Raw genomic sequence first — 20328 nt, 5'->3', positions numbered from 1 at the left:
TAATATGCTCATTCTTTTTATTTTTTCACCATCAGATCAGTGTCCACAATGTAAGACTTTTAAAACGCTTATATTAATAAAAATTATTTTATAAGTTATACTTGTTACTAAAAGTAAAGCATAAGCACAGACATTGTGGATGCCAATTAATAATACCTCTTAACTATTAATTATATGTTCTAATTATGCAATTTGCATGTACAGTACTTATACTAATTAGGTAATTAGAGTATATGCCTAGAACTGTGCTGCAATATAGTGAAAGACCTTAAAATATTTTAGATAGTAAAAAAAAAAAAGCACATAGTCATCCAATCTTTTTCTAAATAAGGATAACGGTATCTTAAAAGAGAGATTAAATAATATGGTAACAACAAAGGTAATATTTGCAGTCAAATGCTCTACCCCTGAGCTATACCTCCAATAATATGGTAATAACAAAGGTAATATTTTTCCAAAGAATCTCTCTGGATTCAGATTCTGTGGAGATGCCCATAGAAAACAAAATATTAACTATACCTCCCATCATACGCAATATAGGAATTCCAACATTCTCTGTAATATTATCAGGAATATTATCTCTGTATAGATTATCAGTCCCTTTGCTGTATTCTCTTTGAAAACACATCATCAAAATTGTGATGGATAAGAAACTCAAAGTCAAGATGGCAGATAGTGGAGACATAATTTAAGAGCCTTACACTTCTGTAGACAAACAGTTAGTTACCAATATACCTCCTTTCTTCCACTAATTAAATCCCTGGAAAGTATACATAAGTTAATTTTCCTAGAACACTGAACAATGTTAAACATGATGACAGAGGAAGGTCCTGAAAGGTAGTCTCAAAATATCTAGGCAACTATTATCAACTGCTGCTGAAGTCATTAGGTGAACAGTTGATGGGGAACTTTATAACAGATAGACCAGGCTGAACAACTCCTGAATCTAATAATCATTTTTAAAGCACTAAAACTGAGACAACCACACCATGTATTACCTAATGTAACACAATATAAACTACACACACTACAATAATATATTATTGTGGGGGAGGGGGCCAGAGCAGGAACAAAAAACACCTGAATCTAATTATCAGTTTATAGGCAATATGAAGAATAAAGGTTCATGTTAAACTATGCTATGAAGCTACAATTAGCCAAATCCAGAGTTTGGGAAATTCTAAGGAGTACACAATTAAGCAGCATCAACTATTACTTGACATGAAACAAAAAAATATAGATGGGGAACGGTTACAGAGTAAAAGAAATTCAAGACACAGAGCAACCAAATAAAACATGTGAACCTTATTTTGATCATGATTCTATCATCAATTGTAGAAAACACTTTTTTTTTTTTTTTTTTTTTTTTTCCGGTACGCGGGCCTCTCACTGTTGGGGCCTCTCCCGTTGCAGAGCACAGGCTCCGGACGCGCAGGCTCGGTGGCCATGGCTCACGGGCCCAGCCGCTCCGCAGCATGTGGGATCTTCCCGGACCGGGGCACAAACCCATGCCCCCTGCATCAGCAGGCGTACTCTCAACCACTGCGCCACCAGGGAAGCCCCCAAAACACTTTTTTTTTTTTTTTGCTGTACGCGGGCCTCTCACTGCTGCGGCGCCTCCCGCCGCGGAGCACAGGCTCCGGACGCGCAGGCCCAGCGGTCACGGGTCACGGGCCCAGCCGCTCCGCGGCACGCGAGATCCTCCCGGACCGGGGCACAAACCCGCATCCCCTGCATCGGCAGGCGGACTCCCAACCACTGCGCCACCAGGGAAGCTGCCCCAAAACACTTGAGATAATGAGGAAACATTTGAAATTGACCAGGTACTAGATCGTATTATACAATTATTGTTTTATAAGGTATTATTTTGTTTTGGTTATGTATAAACAACATGGCCTTACCTATTTAGATACACACAGAACTATTTATCTGTAGAGCAACGTTAAGTCTGAGATTTGCTTAAAAATAAAACTGAAGCAAACAAACACATAAAAATGTTTGGATATGTGTGCTCTGGGGGAAGGGAGATGGATATAATGGCAAAATATTGATAATTGTAATAGGTATAGGAGGCAGAAAAATGACCACCCCTATCCCCCAAAGAGGTCTAGATCTTTATCCCTGAAACCTGTGACTATCTTGTTAAATGGCAAGGGATAATCAAAGTTGCCGATGGAAGTTTGCTTATCAACTGACCTTGAGATGGGGGAACTATCCTGGAAGACCCTGCAACAGGGAGGAGTGGGGAGGAGATGGAGTGAGTCAGTGTATCATAAGGGTCCTTAGAAGTGTAAAAGGAGAGCAGAAGGGGGAGTACGAGGGAGATACCAACATGAGAAAGACTTGGCCTCATGTTGCTGGCTTTGAAGATAGAAATATGACACCCTGAAGCTGCAGGAGCCTCTTGGTACTTAAAGGACAAGAAAACAGATTCTCCCCTAGAGTCTCCAGGAAGGTAACACAGCCCTTATTTTTAACCCAATGAGATCCATTTCTGACTTCTGACCTCTAGAACTATTAAAATAATGACCTATGCTGTTTTAAACCACCAGGTTTGTTATTATATTATTATTTTTTACAGCAGCAATAGAAAAATAAAGCACTAGGTAATGGATATGATAGTTTCATTATTCTCCCTACTTTCGAGTTTATTTTAAACTTTCCACAGTAAAACTTTAAAAAAATATTTTAAGATTCTGAGAATTTTCCATCACCCATTTTGTATTTAAAGTCCAATAGCTCAATAGCAAAAAGCTTAATTTATGGACATATGAAATCTAACAACACGACCAGTTATGAAGATGCCCTTTATATATAATCAGAGATGTCACAATGTAGTATAACTAGTTGAGTAACATGGCACTGTTAAAGAGTAGGAAAAAAAAGTGGGCAGTGTCTTCACGATAGATTTGTGGTCACATATTTAAAGGCAAATATACCACATGATGAGACCATCAATTCGTAGATCAGAGAAGATGGTACACTCTTTGTGCCATTTTGTGTTGAATATTCATCATTAATTTTGGAATGTTTGGAAGTGAAGCATAGTTAAAACAAAAAATCCCTCTTATAAACCCTACATTTTTAGACCAAAAAGTCAAAGGGTGATAATGTATTATTTTCTTAAACTGTAATTTATGTGCTAGCTTCGGCAGCACATATAGTAAAACTGGAACTATACAGAGAAGATTAGCATGGCCTCTGCGCAAGGATGACATGCAAATTCGTGAAGCGTTCCATATTTTTGATAAATCTATTTGCAGGGCAGGAATAGAGACCCAGACACAGAGAATGGACACGGGAGTGGGTAGAGGGGTGTGGGATGAATTGGGAGATGGGACTGCCCTATGTGCACTGCCATGTGTAAAGCAGATAGCTAGTGGAACCTGCTGTATAGCACAGGGAGCTCAGCTCCATGCTCTGTTATGACCTAAATCGGTGGGATGGTGGGGGGATGGGAGAGGTGGGGGGTGGAAAGAAGTTCCAAGGGGGAGGGGATATAGGTATACTTGTAGCTAATTCACTTCATTGTACAGCAGAAACTAACACAACATTGTACAGCAGCTATACCCCAATTTAAAAAAAAAAGCTGTAATTTAATATTATAATCATTTGTTTAATAAAATTATATTCTCAGGAATATATATATATATATATATATATTTTTTTTTTTTTTTTTTTTTCAGTACGCGGGTCTCTCACTGTTTTGGCCTCTCACGTTACGGAGCACAGGCTCCGAATGCGCAGGCTCAGCGGCCATGGCTCACGGGCCCAGCAGCTCCGCGGCCCGTGGGATCTTCCCGGACCAGCGAAGTCCCCTGCATTGGCAGGCGGACTATCAACCACTGCGCCACCAGGGAAGCCCTCTCAAGAATATTTTTATGTGATTATGGTAGATTGTGACTTTTTTGAAGGGTAGTTTTTTTTTCTATCGTCTGAAAAACAATTCTCTATGTCCTCAGATACTTAATTTAATTAAAAAAAAAAAAAGACTACTTCACAGTAGTGAAGAAAATGGAGATTCCTGAATCACATTTTCCCTTTAAAAGACATTTTACATTTTAAAGTAATAATAAAAGGTGATGTAGAAGAAAATGCTTTTCTCTAGGGTACATCAAATACGTATAAGCTTACCTAAAATGGTTCCAATTTCTCCACTGCAGCCACCGTAATTCAAGATTATCTGTGGTAAATTTAAGCTGCTTGTTCAGGCTTAAAACAAATTTTAATTTACCTGAGGCTTCACACTAGACCTCGTTCACTTTAAGTCGGACCCACTTTGACCCCGACTCAGCCCAGTTTTTAAGTCGGAGTCAGTCTGACTCCGGAAATGAGCGGGGTTTCTAAGTTGGACCCAGTCTGACCCCGGAAGCAGTCTGACTTTTTAGTCAGACCCGGTCAGACTCCGGTTGTTTCCGGACCCAGCCCCGCCCGAAAAAGAAGTGCGCAAATAGTCTGAAAGCTCATAATGCAAAAGCTGCAGAGCTAAAGTCTGGTATCTGAGAGTTATTTATCCACCAGCTCCGAGGCAGCGAGAAAGAGAGGAACTTAAGCGGCTTAAAGGTACCTCAGCCTGGTTGCTCATGGCTCCTGGGGACCCTCAGGGGCCTCCTTTGGTCCCTTCTTTTAAAACGAGAAGTGTTAAGAGATAAACGGAGGTATATTTTAAAATTTAAGAATTTTTTTGAGCGAAAATCTATTTGACTCGGCATTGCCAAACCTGAAGTGGTTACTAGCACTCCAGCTGACAGGAGCTCCGAGAGCGACTTTTATAGAGAGAAGGTAGAAGCAAAGTAAGAAAATTGTTGATTGGCTACAGCTTGTAGCCTCGTTGGCCTTTGGACTTGGTTTTCCTTAGCGTTTTGATGTCGTAACCTTGAGGCATTCACAGGCTTAATTTCGTTTTGGTTACAGTAAGCAGCCAAGGTATTAGAGCCACATCAGTGAATGGTCTCCCTGTTTAATTAATATAACAGAGCAAATTTAACATTAGTTCCCCATCACTGACTTTAAAGCAGGATTCAGATTTTGCTTTATGCAACTCTAGTCTAAATAAATTTATAGCAAACAGCAGAGGTAAAAGCATTTTGAACTTCTGGACATAGGTGATAGTGGCTATATTTTATTTTTTGTTTTCTGAATTTGGTCATCTTTCAAGAAAGAAAAAATGAAAACAAAACACCAAAACACAGTACTTTTATTATAATTGTCTTATGTCATAGTTGTGACTGTGAGTGAAATTGAAAAAAAATTATTTAAAATTTTACTCTTAACTAGCTCATTTTACAGGAATAGAAAATCTCACCAAATTAATAGAGGACAAAGGATGAGATATATTTTTTAAACTGGTACTATTAATGTGCCAATATTAGTAATTCAATTTTTAATAAGAAATTCCATATATAAGCTCTGTATGGTAGCAGTCAAAATGATTCTAATGAAGTAAGCAATGATTCTTCTCAAAAAGTATAACTTACTCCTGACTCATACATATGAATCAGTTGTTATCTTTAATTTTATAATTGCTTTTACATAATAAAACAGTATCTTAATATCCATAATGAACACTCGCTGTGACTGTTGAGGGTGACTTTGATTCATATTCATATTTGAAAGTCTTTTGGAGTTATATCTACATATATGTTTCGAAAAAACTGCTGTTTCACTGTTGGCCCCATGATGGAAAGGAATGAGACTCTCTTGTTCATCTTTTAAACTACAGAAAAACTAGGAATTCACAAAGTAAAATCTTGTTAACTTCTTGCTAACTTTTATAAATTGAGTGATCAGTTTAGGTATAACAGTTTTTCACCAAAATAGACAGCTTTATAATAAAAGAAAAGGACTGATTCTCTTATGTTCATTAAAAGGAAAGAAAAAACATGACTACAGCTGTCTAAGGAATATAATACATAAATGTAGAAACAGTTGTTAAATCACACAGTTACTATCTATTTATATTTTTTCTTTGCTCTCTCTTTTACTTTCTATCTTATTTCTCTCGATATTGCTATATTTATGTCATAAATTTTTATTAATAGAAAAGACCACTGTTATGAATATTCTATTAATTCATTGAACACTACTTTTTTAGTAAATTATGCATTATATACATTTTACCATAGCATTAATTTTTAATTTTCTTCTTCTTATTTTTATAAACTATACTTTTAGTCTCTGTATGCCCAAATTGCTTCACCAAACGCTGACTAAAGACTAGGATATCTCCAAGTTTTCAGAAACAGGATGAATATAATGTCAAATACAAAATAATGATAACTATAATAAATATCTGTCATTATAAAATAATATGACAAATATATAAAATATATGACAGTATGTAAGTATATAAAATATTAACAGTGTATGTGCTTATTGCTTTAAGAAAAATTTAAAAATGCATCTATTCAGTCAAACATTATAAACATTTTAGGGCTTTTAAAAATGTGTAGTTAACATTCTTTTATCCCATATCTTTTTACCACATTGTACAGTAGAAGAGGAATCATTTTGGAGAAGGATACAAACCTTTTTGAAATAATGAGTAAATATTCACCTAAGCCATCATAATGAGACTCCTCAGAAGAGAGGGTATATAAATGTTGGTGTCCTTAGTATATTATTCATAATCAAAACTGTTAGGGTGGATAATATCATCTAAGTAGAGAGATTAACCTGAAGAGAAATGATTTTGGATAAAGTTCTAAGGAATTCTCCCATGTGTGGTTAGGTAAAGGAGGAGGAGTCTTTAAGGAGACAGAGAAGGGAAACCTGTAGGGATAGGAAAAACATTAGAAAATTGTGGTGTCATAAAAGTCAAGAAAAAACTCAAGAAGGTGAAAATCGAGCAGTAAGACCCAAAATTTACTCAACATTGAAGAAGTTATTGTCAACTACCTGGAAAATGGTACAAAACTGAAAACCATGAGGGTTGCAATCAAGTGGACAAAATAGGTACTAAAATAAGGAAATAATATTCTGATAAGTTGATATATTAAAATGTAGGGTGCCATTAAAATTGTCACAAGGATGAAATTTTATAAAATTTTTATGTTTAAAATTTTTAAATATTTGGAGAAGATCTAAATCTTCTCTTGAAATCATTCCTTGGGTTTGGTGACATGATGTTGATTGATTATATTCATGAAAATGGTTTCAATAAAATGGTAGGATTTAACTTTCATAGGACAGGGATTGCAGAATGAAAGAATAAATGGGAGATAAGTGTGTAGAACTTATATAAAAAATTTGTGAAGAGAAGGAGAGAATTAAAAAATAGTATCATCAGTGGTCTGAAATTCCTAATAAGCTTGTAAAACATATAGTAAGGTTAATAGATTGAGTATATTAAAAGATCATGATACTTGAGATGTCAGAATGAGTGGAGGAGGTGGTCCTCAGAGGCATAGAGATGATGGACTTGAGAATTGGTTATGAATTCTTGTGGAAAAAGAAATTATGGGAGGTTGATTTAGGATCTTGGACAGAGACTATAGGCAAGTGCCAAAGTCTGAAGTGAATGTGTATGTGTGTCGAGGGGGGCGGGGGAAGGTATTGGATGGTAGTAGTGGTAATGCAAGAGATTAAAGATAAAACTTGAGCACATAAAAAACAAAAATACTTAGGGGCTTCCCTGGTGGCGCAGTGGTTGAGAGTCCGCCTGCCGATGCAGGGGACACGGGTTCGTGCCCCGGTCCGGGAAGATCCCACATGCCGCAGAGCGGCTGGGCCCGTGAGCCATGGCCGCTGAGCCTGCGCGTCCGGCCTGTGCTCCGCAATGGGAGAGGCCACAACAGTGAGAGGCCCGCATACGGCAAAAAAAAAAACCAAAAAAAACTAGGTAAATATACTTTATTTATTCTCTTGTGATAGTAATATTTTCTAAGTCATTTGCTCTGTATGAGATTTGGCCTTCCTAAAGACAACAGGGCACAGTATTCCATTTTCTCCACAAATAAAAATAATTGCACAGAGATAACAGCCACCAGGAAGACACATTATAGATCACACGGTGGTTAAAGATTATCTCTGATTCATTGTATGAGTAGTAGATACTTTTTGCTAAATTGGGTATTAGACAAAGCCAGAGTTAAGAGTAAATGCTTAGTTGGAAATATATTGCTTCTAAAGAAATATGCTCATTTAATTTTTATCTCTATTTGAGAGGTGTTAGAAAAAGCAACAATTATTTAAAAAACCACCATGGTGTTACCTTTTTATCTCAAAATCATCCTAATTATGGTTCAGATATTGAGCAATATTCAGTGGCTGTCATCACTACACTTTGAGCACTAAGACTGCAGAAGGCAGATAAAAAGCTCATAGTCCTATTAGACACACTGTACAGTTTTATTGCAGCATAAATACATTTTGTCATTTCTGATTTTTTAAAAATCTTTTTTCTTCCCAAACTGACAACCATTAATACATTTTTAAATGAAGAAACATGTTGTACTATTTTATACTATCATTAATTTTTCAAAGAAATGCCAAAGAGTATAATATTGTACACATACATGGTTTACCAACCAGCTTAAAATATAAAGCGCACAACATATTGAAGCTCCTTTAAAACTCCCTAACTCATGTCCTTTCCTCTTCATTCCTCCTTCCACAAAGGATGGTATTATTACATTTTCATATGTGTTCTCAAACTTTTAATACATATGTGTGTATCCACAAACATTTTACATTTTTGCATTGTAGATTTTAAAGTTAAATACTTTATAACAAATAGTTTTGTATAATTTGTTTTTTCAGTTCATTAGTTTATGACATTCATCTGTGTTGATAGTATAACTCAAGTTAATAATTTTCATTAATTATTAGTATTTTGTTATACAGTTTACCCTTGAACAATGCTAGGGTTGGGGCACTGACTCCCCACACAGTTGAAAATCTGCATATAACTTTTGACTCCCCCAAAACTTTACTAATAGCCTACTGTTGACTGAAAGCCTCACTGATAACATAAGCAGTCAATTAACACATATTTTATATGTTATATGTATTATATACTGTATTCTTACAATAAAGTAGGCTAGATAAAATGTTATTAAGACAATCATAAGAGAAAATGCATTTATAGTACTGTGTTGTATTTATCGATACCCTAAGTTTACATCATCTGTTTACAAAATGAATTGTCTATCAATACCTATATCAAATTGTCTTATATGATACAAAATAATATATATCTTATATGTATTATTAACACTAGACATCAAAAATGAAAAGATAATGTGAAAAAGAAATTCATATTTATTTACAGGTATAACGATTCATGCATTGATAACAAAGAAGAAGCAATATGCTTTCTTTATGGTCGCCTAGCCTATATGCTAATAAATAAATCATTGAACATGTTTATGCCATACAGTATTAGTCATATTCATAATACAGTCTTGGAAACATTGTTTCATTTCCTTAAGACAAAGTGCTTACTTGCGATGATAGGCTGGTATGTAGTTTCTCCAATTATGAGAGAGGAGCGTATGCTACAGTAATATAATTCTTTGAAAACAAAACAAAACAGTAAGAAAACTAAGATATTATTAGTTTTATATTAAATATCACTTACTTTATGCCTGTGTAGGATAGGCTATCCTCTTCAGTACAAGTCTTGTATACAACGTTCTACACGATGAAAACTTAGGTAATGCTGTTGGTGATGATGCAGAGATGTCTGATACATTTTTTGCTGTACAGTTATTAGATCTTCATACAAAGACACACACATACACAACAGATAGGTTTATTAACTGTGGCATCATGATTATTTACTATTTATTATGTGGAAGTGGATCATCATAAAGATCTTTATTCCCATTGACTTCATGTTGTGTAGGCTAAGGAAATGGAGGAAGAAGATGGGTTGGTCTTGATGTCTCAGGGCTGACAGAGGCAGAATTGGTGGAAAAGGTGGAAGGAGAGTCAGGAGAGGCAGACACACTCAGTGTAACTTTATGGAAATACATTGTAATTTCTGTCTGACTTTTTTGGTTTTTTTCATTTGTCTAAAAATATTTCTATAGATACCTATTCCTCTTCCACTGTTTGCTTTACTTTTAGTGCCCATATCATAGACGGGTCCATGTTATAAAAGAAGTCAAAAACAGTCTTGAAAAGTCAGAACCCTTCTGCAAGATTGTCTAATGTCAATTTGTTTCCTGGCACTGCTTCTTCTACATGTTCTTCCTCCTTGTCTGGCACTGGTTCAGAACACTCACCACCATCATGTTGTCTTCTGTTAATTTCTCTGTTGTGGTGTCTGTTAGCTTTTGAATTTCTCCAAGATCCTTCACCTCCCACCTTTTTTGCCGTGTCCACAATCTCTCATGATTTTCTTGATTGGCTTTTTCAGAATTCTGTGAAGCCTGCCCAACATCTAGACAGTTTTCTTTGATAGGAATTTATTGTTTGGGGCTTGATGGCTTTCACGGCTTTTACTATAACAACGATGGCATCTTCAATGTTGTAATCTTTCCAGACTTTCATGATGTTCTCTCTATTGGGATTTTTTTCCACAGCATTGACAGTCCTCTCCACAGAATGCTGTGTAATGAGCCTTAAATGTCCTTGTGACCCCCTGATCTAGAGGCTGAATTAGCAACGTTGTGTTTGGGGGCAAGTAGACTACTTCAGTGTCCCTGGTGTTGACCTCATGGAGTTCTAGGTGGCCAGGGGCATTGTCCAATATCAAAAGAACTTTAAAAGGCAGTCCCTTACCGGCAAGGTACTTCCTGACTTCAGGGACAAAGTATCAATGGAACCAATCCAGGAAAAGTGTTCTCATTGTCCAGGCCTTCTTGTTGTACAACCAAAAGACTGGCAGCTGGTGTTTTTCTTCTCTCTTCAAGGCTCAGGGTTAGTAGCTTTATAGATAAAGGCAGTTCTGATCATAAACCCAATTGCATTTTCACAAAACAGTAGAGTTTGCCTGTTCCTTCCTGCCTTAAATCCTGGTGTTTGATTCTCCTCCTTACTAATAAATGTCCTTTGTGGCTTTCATTTTATTTTATTTTTCCAGATAGGGCACTTATGTCTGCATTAAAAACTTGTTGAGGCAGATATTTTTTCTCCTCAATGATTTTGTTAATGTTGTCTGGAAACCTGTCTACTACCTCTTGGTTGGCAGAAACTGCTTCTCCTGTTATCTTGACATTTTTTTAAGCCAAACTTCTTTCTAAAATCATCAAACCATCCTTTGCTGGTTATCCATCTTTTGATCCCTCACCTTGCTTGTGTTTTAAGTTGCCATATAATGACTTCACTTTTTCTCGAATCATATTAGAGTCTATAGGTATCCTGCACCCACAGAAAATCTGCACTCAATACAAGAGTAAAAGGTATTACACAAAAAAGTAGAAGGCTTTCGTGCCTGCTGGTGTACCTGCAGTGACTAGTTCACACATTTCCTTTCCTTTTACAATGGTCCTTATGCTGATTGTTTTTATCTTGAAATGGCAGGCAACTACAGCTGAAAACCTCAATCTTTAGTTCATTTCAAGCAAGTTAACTTTTTCTTGTAACATCATGACTTTTCTCTGCTTCTTAGGAGCACTTCCAGCATCACTAATGGCACTTTGTGTGGGTTCCGTGGTGTTATTCAGGATTTACTATATTGCACTAAACATGATGAAAAATACACAAGAATCTTGAGAGATCACTTTTTACTGCAATACACAGTTTACTGGAGAGGAGAACTGCTCACATGGAGCTGCATCACACAGTGTTTTAAGCTGACACAGCACTTGAGTTCAGCCCAATAGCAACAGGTGATGCCTTCAAAATTATGACTGTAGTACAGTATGTACTACAGTTAATTTTATGCAGTTATGGTGTAATACTGCATCTTTATATTTCTCTTGACTGTGAAAGGTGCTATGTATGGTCTGTAAGGATATGCATAAGTTTTGATAAATTTTAACTTTTATAAGGATATGCATAAGTTTTGATAAATTTTAACTTTTATAATAGATTTGTATATATTTTTTGGTAGTAAATGATAAGATAGACTAGTATCTACATATATTTTATTCATTCATGACATACCTAACTTTTTCTTAATTTTAAAAATACTTCTAGGCTACACAGTTTGTGAGTTTTTTCAAATTGTTACAAGCCTCTAAAAACTTTCCAATATATTTATTGAAAAAAATATGCATATACTTGGAACCACGAAGTTCAAACGTGTTATTCAAGGATCAACTGTACTGTTCAACCATGATTCCATTATGAATTTTTCTGGCAATGGACATTTGGGTTGTTTCCAATTTTTTCAGTTCTATAAACAGTGTTGCCATAATATTATTATAGGTGCCTACTTCAGCACATCTGCAGATGTACCTGTTAAAAATATATAAAAGGAAAGAATTTCTGCATTGTGGAGAAGGTGCAATCATCTTTATTAAAACACCAACATGCCTATTTTTCTTTGGGCTGCTTGCTAATAATAACAATAATAATTTATTATAAATAATATAAATAGAATTTATGAATATAACATGCATTATTATAATATATAAATATAAGATAAATATAAAATTATATAAAATATATTTTATTATATAAAAATAAGTGTCCATTGATAGATGAATAGAGAAAGATGTGTGTGTGTGTGTATATATATGAATATATATATGAATATTACTAAACCATAAAAGGAATGAAATCTTGCCACTTGGAACAACATGAATGGACCTAGACGGTATAATGCTAAGTGAAATAACTCAGACAGAGAAAAATGAATACTGTGTGATTGATTTCACTGATATGTGGGATCTAAGAAAACAAAACAAATGAACAAACATAGCAAGAGAAAAAAACCAGACTCATAGCTATTGAGAACAAACAGGCAGTAGCCAGAGCTGAGGGGGCTAGGGGGATTGGTGAAATAGGTGAGAAAAAATAAGAAGTACAAACTTCCAGTTACAAAACAAATGAGTCATAGGGATAAAATGTACAGCATGGGAAATAAATTGAAAGTATTACATAATAATATTATTAGTAGCAGCTTGTGGTTTTTTAATAAAGATATTCTGAATACCAAGCCTTTTCATGTATATAGCAAGATTCTTCTCCTAGTTTGTTGCTTGTTTCTCCTTATTTTTTTGTTTTTTTATTTATAGAAACAGATTTTTTTCATTTTAACATGATCATATTTATGTTCTTTTTGTTTTTGAGTCTTCTTTAAATATCCTTTGGGAACTAAAATTTAAAAAATTATACACAAATGTTATATTTTGCTTGATATATTTCAGCCTTGAATTTATCTGGAACTAATTTTGAATGGTCTAAAGAATTTGGTTTTTTATAGAGTAAACTAAGCACTTTTTTTTTTTCCAAAAAGCTTGAACTACACCCCCTATCCTGATTGTCAAAACCATCTGTACTATATAGCAAATATTCTTTCTACTTTGAGCCAAATTCTAGGCTTTCTACTTTGATCATTTGGCATCTTTGTTTATCCTAGTGTAATACAACACTTTCCTAATAACTCAAATTCATTAATGTTTTGACGTTGACTAAGGTAATAATTATGAACAAGACTATGGAGCTAAAATGTCCAGGTTCAAATTCAGTCTCTACCACTATATAAAAATGGACAAATTATCCATTTTTGCCATGCCTCTGTTTGCTCAGCTACAAAATGGAAATTATATTACTTATATAATTGTCATGGTGATTAAACAATATTTTAAACATAAGCATTTAAAAATAATGTTGGCAGGTAGAAAGTACTATGTAAGTGTAAGCATTATCAATGTCTTTTTTGCCGTACGCGGGCCTCTCACTGATGCGGCCCCTCCCACTGCGGAGCACAGGCTCCGGACGTGCAGGCCCAGCGGCCATGGCTCACGGGCCCATCTGCTCCGCGGCATGTGGGATCTTCCCGGACCGGGGCACGAACCCGTGTCCCCTGCATCGGCAGGCGGACTCCCAACCACTGCGCCACCAGGGAGGCCCCATCAATGTTATTTTTGATATAGCAAATCCCTTTACTTCTGCCTCCGAAAATTTTGGTTCTTGTCTCTTCCATATATATAGAAGTATGTATGGAATAGACAAGGGCACTGTTGGGGTCCCAGAACCCCTGGGACAGCATGGGGAGCCTCTGGCCCCTGGCTCCCGGCCCCGCAGACTCCCACCCCATGGCAAGCAGCCATGCCTGGGAGCCCTCAGCTTAGCACTGTTTGGCCACTTCCCTCTCTGCTGGCCCTAGAGCGTGGTGAGCCCAGCGGCCCGGAGCTGCGGGATAGGGCTGGATGTCTCTCTCCGAGGTGTCGCTATTGGGAGGGCAGCCTCCCCAAGCTGCAGCACCCCGGCATCCTGTTGCAACCTTGGGAATCGCGTTCGCTGGTCTGGCCTATTCCACATATATTTTAGCATGAGCTTTTTAAGTTTCATGAGTATAACCAGTTGGTACTGTAAATGTAATTACACTAATTTTATAGGTGAATTTGGAGAGAAACGGTGGGTGTATGATACAAAATGTTCACATATCTTATATGGTACACCTCTCCTTCTTCCCATTCTTTCTCCTCCTTTTTCTCCTCTTTATTTTTCTTCTCTTCTTTAATGTCTTTTCATAAAATTTTATATTGTTTTTCAAGAATATACTACACAGCTTTGTTAGCTGTAGTCATAAAAATGTAATATTTTTATTTTTTTAAGTCCTATTTTCTTCAATTATGTTGCTTCTATTTTTGTTTCTGGTATATTGGAAAATAATTCATTTTGTATATTGATTTTATAATTTATTGCATATTGACCTAATAAATTCAAATACTTTGTCTAGAAAGTCTATTTAATTTTCTATGGGAATAATGAAAATAGTTGTAAGTGATAAGTTTCTATTTCAATAGCTTATAATTTTTATTTATTTCCCATATCCTTTTGCTTTACTTAAGCCTTCAAATAAAATATTCAAAAGCAGTAATGAAAACACTCAACCATGCTTTTTTTCTTTTAATTTAAAAATAAACTATTGTTTAATGATGGATTTTTGGAAGATATACTTTATTCAATTTGTAAATCTCAGGTTTATTCTTAGTTTGCTAAACTTCTTTTTCATAAAAATACAATAGGTACTGAATTTTCTAATTGCATTATATCTCTTTGAGACATAAATGATTTAAAGTATTACTTTTCTAGATGTTTGCTTTTGAAATTTTTCATAGCTAACTTATTATTTTTAATTAATGGAATTTTGATCACAAATGTAGTCTATATATTAAGTCTTTGAAAATTGCTAAGTCTTTCTTAAGTGCTTAGAATGTGGCCTTTTTTTTTTTAATGAGTAGGTTTGTGGTTAATTTGTTGGGATCTGTTGAATTCTGCTCATTTTTCTTTATATATTTTAAGACTATAACATTAATTTTTTACATTTGTTAAAAAATCGAGAGAGATTTATTAGAGTTCATCATATGATAATAGAATACATAATACATGCCACAAATTATATATGTTATTATAATATGATGACTCTCTGCTTGAAAGTATATTTTGTCTAACAGTAATCTGGCTATACCATTTGTTTTCATTGCTATTTGATTAGTATAATTTTCTTTTGTGTTTCTAGTTGCAGTCATTTTTTAACATTATGATTATGTTTATAAGTAGTGCAAAGTTTATTTCTGTTTCTTTTTATTTACTCCTATTACTTTTGTCTTTTAACTGGAAAATTTAAGCCATTTACATGTATCACAATTATGAATGCTTTTGACTTGTTGCTAAAATTTTATTGTTCTATTATTTTTGTTAATCTCTTTTGTTGCCTTCTTTGCATTTGATAAGTGTTTCCTTTTTCCCCTCTAATGGTCTTAAAACCTATTTTTAAGTTTTTATGCTTAATATATATATATATACGTTTAGTGTATATATATGTTTAGCATATATATATGTTAAGCATAAAACATATATATGTATTGACATAGTGTATGTGTGTATGCACATACATACACACAGACACAGACACATGCACATACACACATGTACACATTCACCACTACCATTAGTCTTAAGAAGTATATAAGGCTATTAGAACCTTAAAACTTCTCAGAACTAAGAACTGTTTTTGCTTTACATGTTATTGTTGTCTAATATTTTAATTATGACTTATATTTCACTCCCAACATGTATTGGATATTATTAGTGTTTTATAGTTACTATGTTTAAACTACATACATATTTATCAATTCCTTTGCTCACTATCTCTTTTTTTAATTTTTTTATTGAAGTATAGTTGGTTTACAATGTTTCAGGTGTACAGCAAAGTGATTTAGTTATATACATATGTATCTCTATTCTTTTTCAGATTCTTTTCCAGTCACTATGTCTTCTTACGTTTCATCCCTTCTTTCTTTTCTTTATATTATTTTACTTTATATTTCCTAAAGCAAATTCTTTAGACATTTATTTAGTAAGTATTCATAAGTGGTAAACTCTATCAATATTTATCTAAATTCTCTTTATTTTACCTTTTTTATTAAATAAAAATTAAATATCTATAAAATTATGCATGGGAAGTTATATTGGCTCTGTATTATTAAGGGCTTTTTCCCTCTGTTCTTATTATTCTGCTCCTGTCTATATTCTTGTGATTGATAGTCTGCTGTCAGTCTGGTCATCATAATTTCTACTTAAAATGCCTTTCCTTTGTGGCTGATTTAAAATCTTCTTTTTAAAGAGGAATTTTTAAAGATGGTGACACAGGAGGTTCCTGTACTCCATTCCTCCCACAAACATTAAACATACAGCCATATATGGAGCACTTCTCTCTGAAAGAAAGCCAGAAACTAACTGAGTGACTTCTACACATTGGATGAACAAGAAAAGACCCATATCAAAAGAGGTAGGAAAGTCTGGGTTTTCCAGAGAAGTAAAAGCTGAAAGAGTTCATCACCACTAGACTGGCCTTATAGGAAATATTAAGGGGACTTCTTCAAGATGAAGCAAAAGAACACTAATTAGTAAATGGAAAACATATGAAAGAATAAATCTCACTGGTAAAAGAATAAATCTCACATAGTTAAATTCAGAGTATTCTAATGCCGTAATGGTGGTGGGTAAGTCACTTATAAATCTAATAAGTTTAAAAGACAAAAGTAGTAAAAATAACTATACAATAATCTGTTAATGCATACACAAATTAAAAAGATGTAAATTGTGACACTGAAAGCATAAAACATGGGTGAACAGTGGTAAAAATACAGAACTTCAGTATGCACTTGAAATTAAGTAGTTATCAGATTAAAATAGTCTATTATATTTATAAATAGTTTTATGTAAACTTCATGGTAACCACAAAGCAAAAATCTGTGGTAAATACACAAAAGAAAAAGGGAAAGAAATCCAAGAATGCCACAGATTTGTGATGTGTGATGAAATCACAAAGGAAAAAAATCAAGAAAAGGAGAAAGTAACAAAAGAATTACAAAACAGCCAGAAAACAATTAATAAAATGGCAATAGTACATCCATACCTACCTATAAACACTTTAAGTAAATGGACTAAATTCTCCAATCAAAAGACATAGAGCCTCCTTCAAGAGACAATGAAAATCTCAAACACTAACTTTATACTGCAAGGAACTAGTAAAAGAGGGACAAATGAAGCCCAAAATTAGTAGGAGGAAAGAAATTACAAAGATCACAGTGGAAATAAGTTAAAAAGAGACTAAAAAAACAATAGAAAAGATCAATGAAACTAAGAGCTGGTTCTTTGAAAAGATAAACAAAATTGACAAACCTTTGGTTAGATTCATGAAGACTAAATGAGAGAGGACTCCAATAAATGAAATCAGAAATGAAAGAGATGTTAAAAACTAAATAGACATTTTTCCAAAGAAGACATTCCAAAGAAAACATACCTGGACAACAGTTATGTGAAAAGGTGTTCAATATCACTAATCATCAGGGAAACATAAATCAAAATCACATCATGCCTGTTAAAATGACTATAAAAAACGCGAGAGAGGGCTTCCCTGGTGGCGCAGTGGTTGAGAGTCCGCCTGCTGATGCAGGGGACACGGGTTTGTGCCCCAGTCCAGGAGGATCCCACATGACGCGGAGCGGCTGGGCCCGTGAGCCATGGCCGCTGAGCCTGCGCGTCCGGAGCCTGTGCTCCGCAACGGGAGAGGCCACAGCAGTGAGAGGCCCGCGTACTGCAAAAAAAAAAAAAAAACGCGAGAGATAACCAAGTGTCAGCAAGGTTGATAAGAGAAGGGAATGCTTGTGCACTGTAGGTGGGAATATAAGTTGGTGCAGCCACTATGGAAAGCATTATGCAGGTTCTTTAAAATTTTTAAATTAGAACTACCTTATGATCTATAAATTCAGTTTCTGAAAACAGGATCTTGAGGATATATCTGTATTTCCATCATCTTACAGCATTATTTACAATAACCAAGATATGTAAACAACCTATGTGTTTGTTAAGGGATGGCTAGACAAAAAAGATTTGGTATATATATCCAATGGAATATTATTCAGGCATGAGAAAGAAGGAAATCCTGCCATTTGTGACAACATGGTTGGATCTTGAGTGCATTATGCCACATGAAATAAGTTAGACAATGACAGACAAATACTGTGTTATATCACTTATATGTGGAATATAAAAGCCAAACTCATATGAACAGAGGCTAGCATGGTTACCAGGGATTTGGGGGGTGTGGGAAATTGGAAGATGTTGCTCAAAGAGCAGAAATTTCCAGTTAAAAGATGAATAAGTTCTGGGGTTCTAAAGTACAGCATGGTCATTATAGTTAGTAACACTATTATATACTTGAAATTGAAAATAAAATACACTTGACCTTTGAGCAGCCTGGGTCTTAGGGGGACCGACCCTCCATGCAGTCAAAATCCATGTAAAACTTAAGTTGGCTCTTCATATACATGGTTACTCTGTATGCATAGTTCCACATCCAGAGATTCAACCAATGTCAGATCATATAGCACTGTAGTATTTACTATTGAAAAAATCTTTGTATAAGTGGACCCATGCAGTTCAAACCTGTGTTGTTCAAGGGGCAACTGTAAATCTTTTTGCTTTTGGCACCTTAAATGTTTATTTCCATTTATATAAATATTCATTATATATTCTTTGTGCCTTTTAATATCTTGACACATATTTCATTAATTCTGGAAAATTATCGCCTGTTATCTCTCTGAATACTGTCACTTCTCCATTTTCTTGTCTGTTTCTCTAAAACTGCTATTAGCATTCTTAAATCTTTTCTGTCTCCTTTCCATGTTTTCTAATGTTTATTTGCTGTTGATCTTCCATCTGTGTCAATCTAGGTAATTTCTTCTGTTTTATTTTGAGCTTACTAAAGTTTTCTTTAGCTGTATTTAAACTGTTTTTCTGATCCAATGACTATATAATTTCAGTAATTGTATTTGTAATTTCAAGAAGTTCTATTTGATATTTAAATAATATACTTCATAATTTGGGGGGACTTGTTCTATTTTCTTCCTTTTCATATTTTAATTTTTATCTTTATCCACTAATTTTTAAATATATATTTTATACTTATATTCCAAAATCCTAATCTAAAAATTCTGGGAGTCTACGTCTTCTCGGTCTTTCACTATACCATATTCATTTTTGTGTTGACTAATTTTATATTGTGTGTTAATATCTGTTAAGCTTTATACATAGGAATTTTGTGCAGTCCTAGTTGAGGGTCATTGTACAAATAAGTTGTCTTTGCTTTTGGTTGGTATCCCAAGGATCTTCAAAGCTATAAACTCATGAAAATGTAGATGTTTAGTTACAATTTCATGGGTAGATATTTTCCACCTGGAGTTCAGGTTAAACATGATTTTTCTTTTTATATTCCTCTACTGGCAGTAGATATCTCTCTGCTGGCATTATTCTGGCATTTTAGTTCTGACTTCCCACTTTCATGGACCCCCCAAGGCTTCAAGTCCTCTACTGATGCAGCCATTAATATCCAAATTCTTGAACACAAAGGTTGGGGGAAATTCTGAAGTTAACTACACATTTACTTGTTTTTAATTTATTTATTTATGACTGCATTGGGTCTTTGTTGCTGAGCATGGGCTTTCTCTAGTTGGGGCAAGCGGGGACTACTCTTCGTTGTGGTAAGCGGGAGCTACTCTTGGTTGCGGTGTGTGGGCTTCTCATTGTGGTGGCTTCTCTTGTTGCGGAGCACAGGCTCCAGGGGCGTGGGCTTCAGTAGTTGTGGCATGTGGACTCAGTAATCGTGGCTCACAGGCTTAGCGCAGGCTCAGTAGTTGTGGCTCACGGGCTTAGCTGCTCCGTGGCAAGTGGGATCTTCCCGGACCAGGGCTCAAACCC

General features: G+C 35.0%; 1 non-coding gene across 1 annotated transcript; it reads left to right on the top strand.

Moving 5' to 3' along the window:
* Positions 1-3139: 3139 nt before the first annotated feature.
* Positions 3140-3246, top strand: LOC137222923 (U6 spliceosomal RNA). The gene has a single exon (XR_010942688.1). It is a non-coding gene; the product is annotated as a U6 spliceosomal RNA (small nuclear RNA).
* The last annotated feature ends 17082 nt before the right edge of the window (positions 3247-20328 follow it).

The sequence above is a fragment of the Pseudorca crassidens genome, chromosome 3, assembly GCF_039906515.1.
Source record: "Pseudorca crassidens isolate mPseCra1 chromosome 3, mPseCra1.hap1, whole genome shotgun sequence".
NCBI lineage: Eukaryota > Metazoa > Chordata > Mammalia > Artiodactyla > Delphinidae > Pseudorca > Pseudorca crassidens.
The sequence above is the reverse complement of the archived record's forward strand: the minus strand, read 5'-3'. Positions and strand labels throughout refer to the sequence as shown.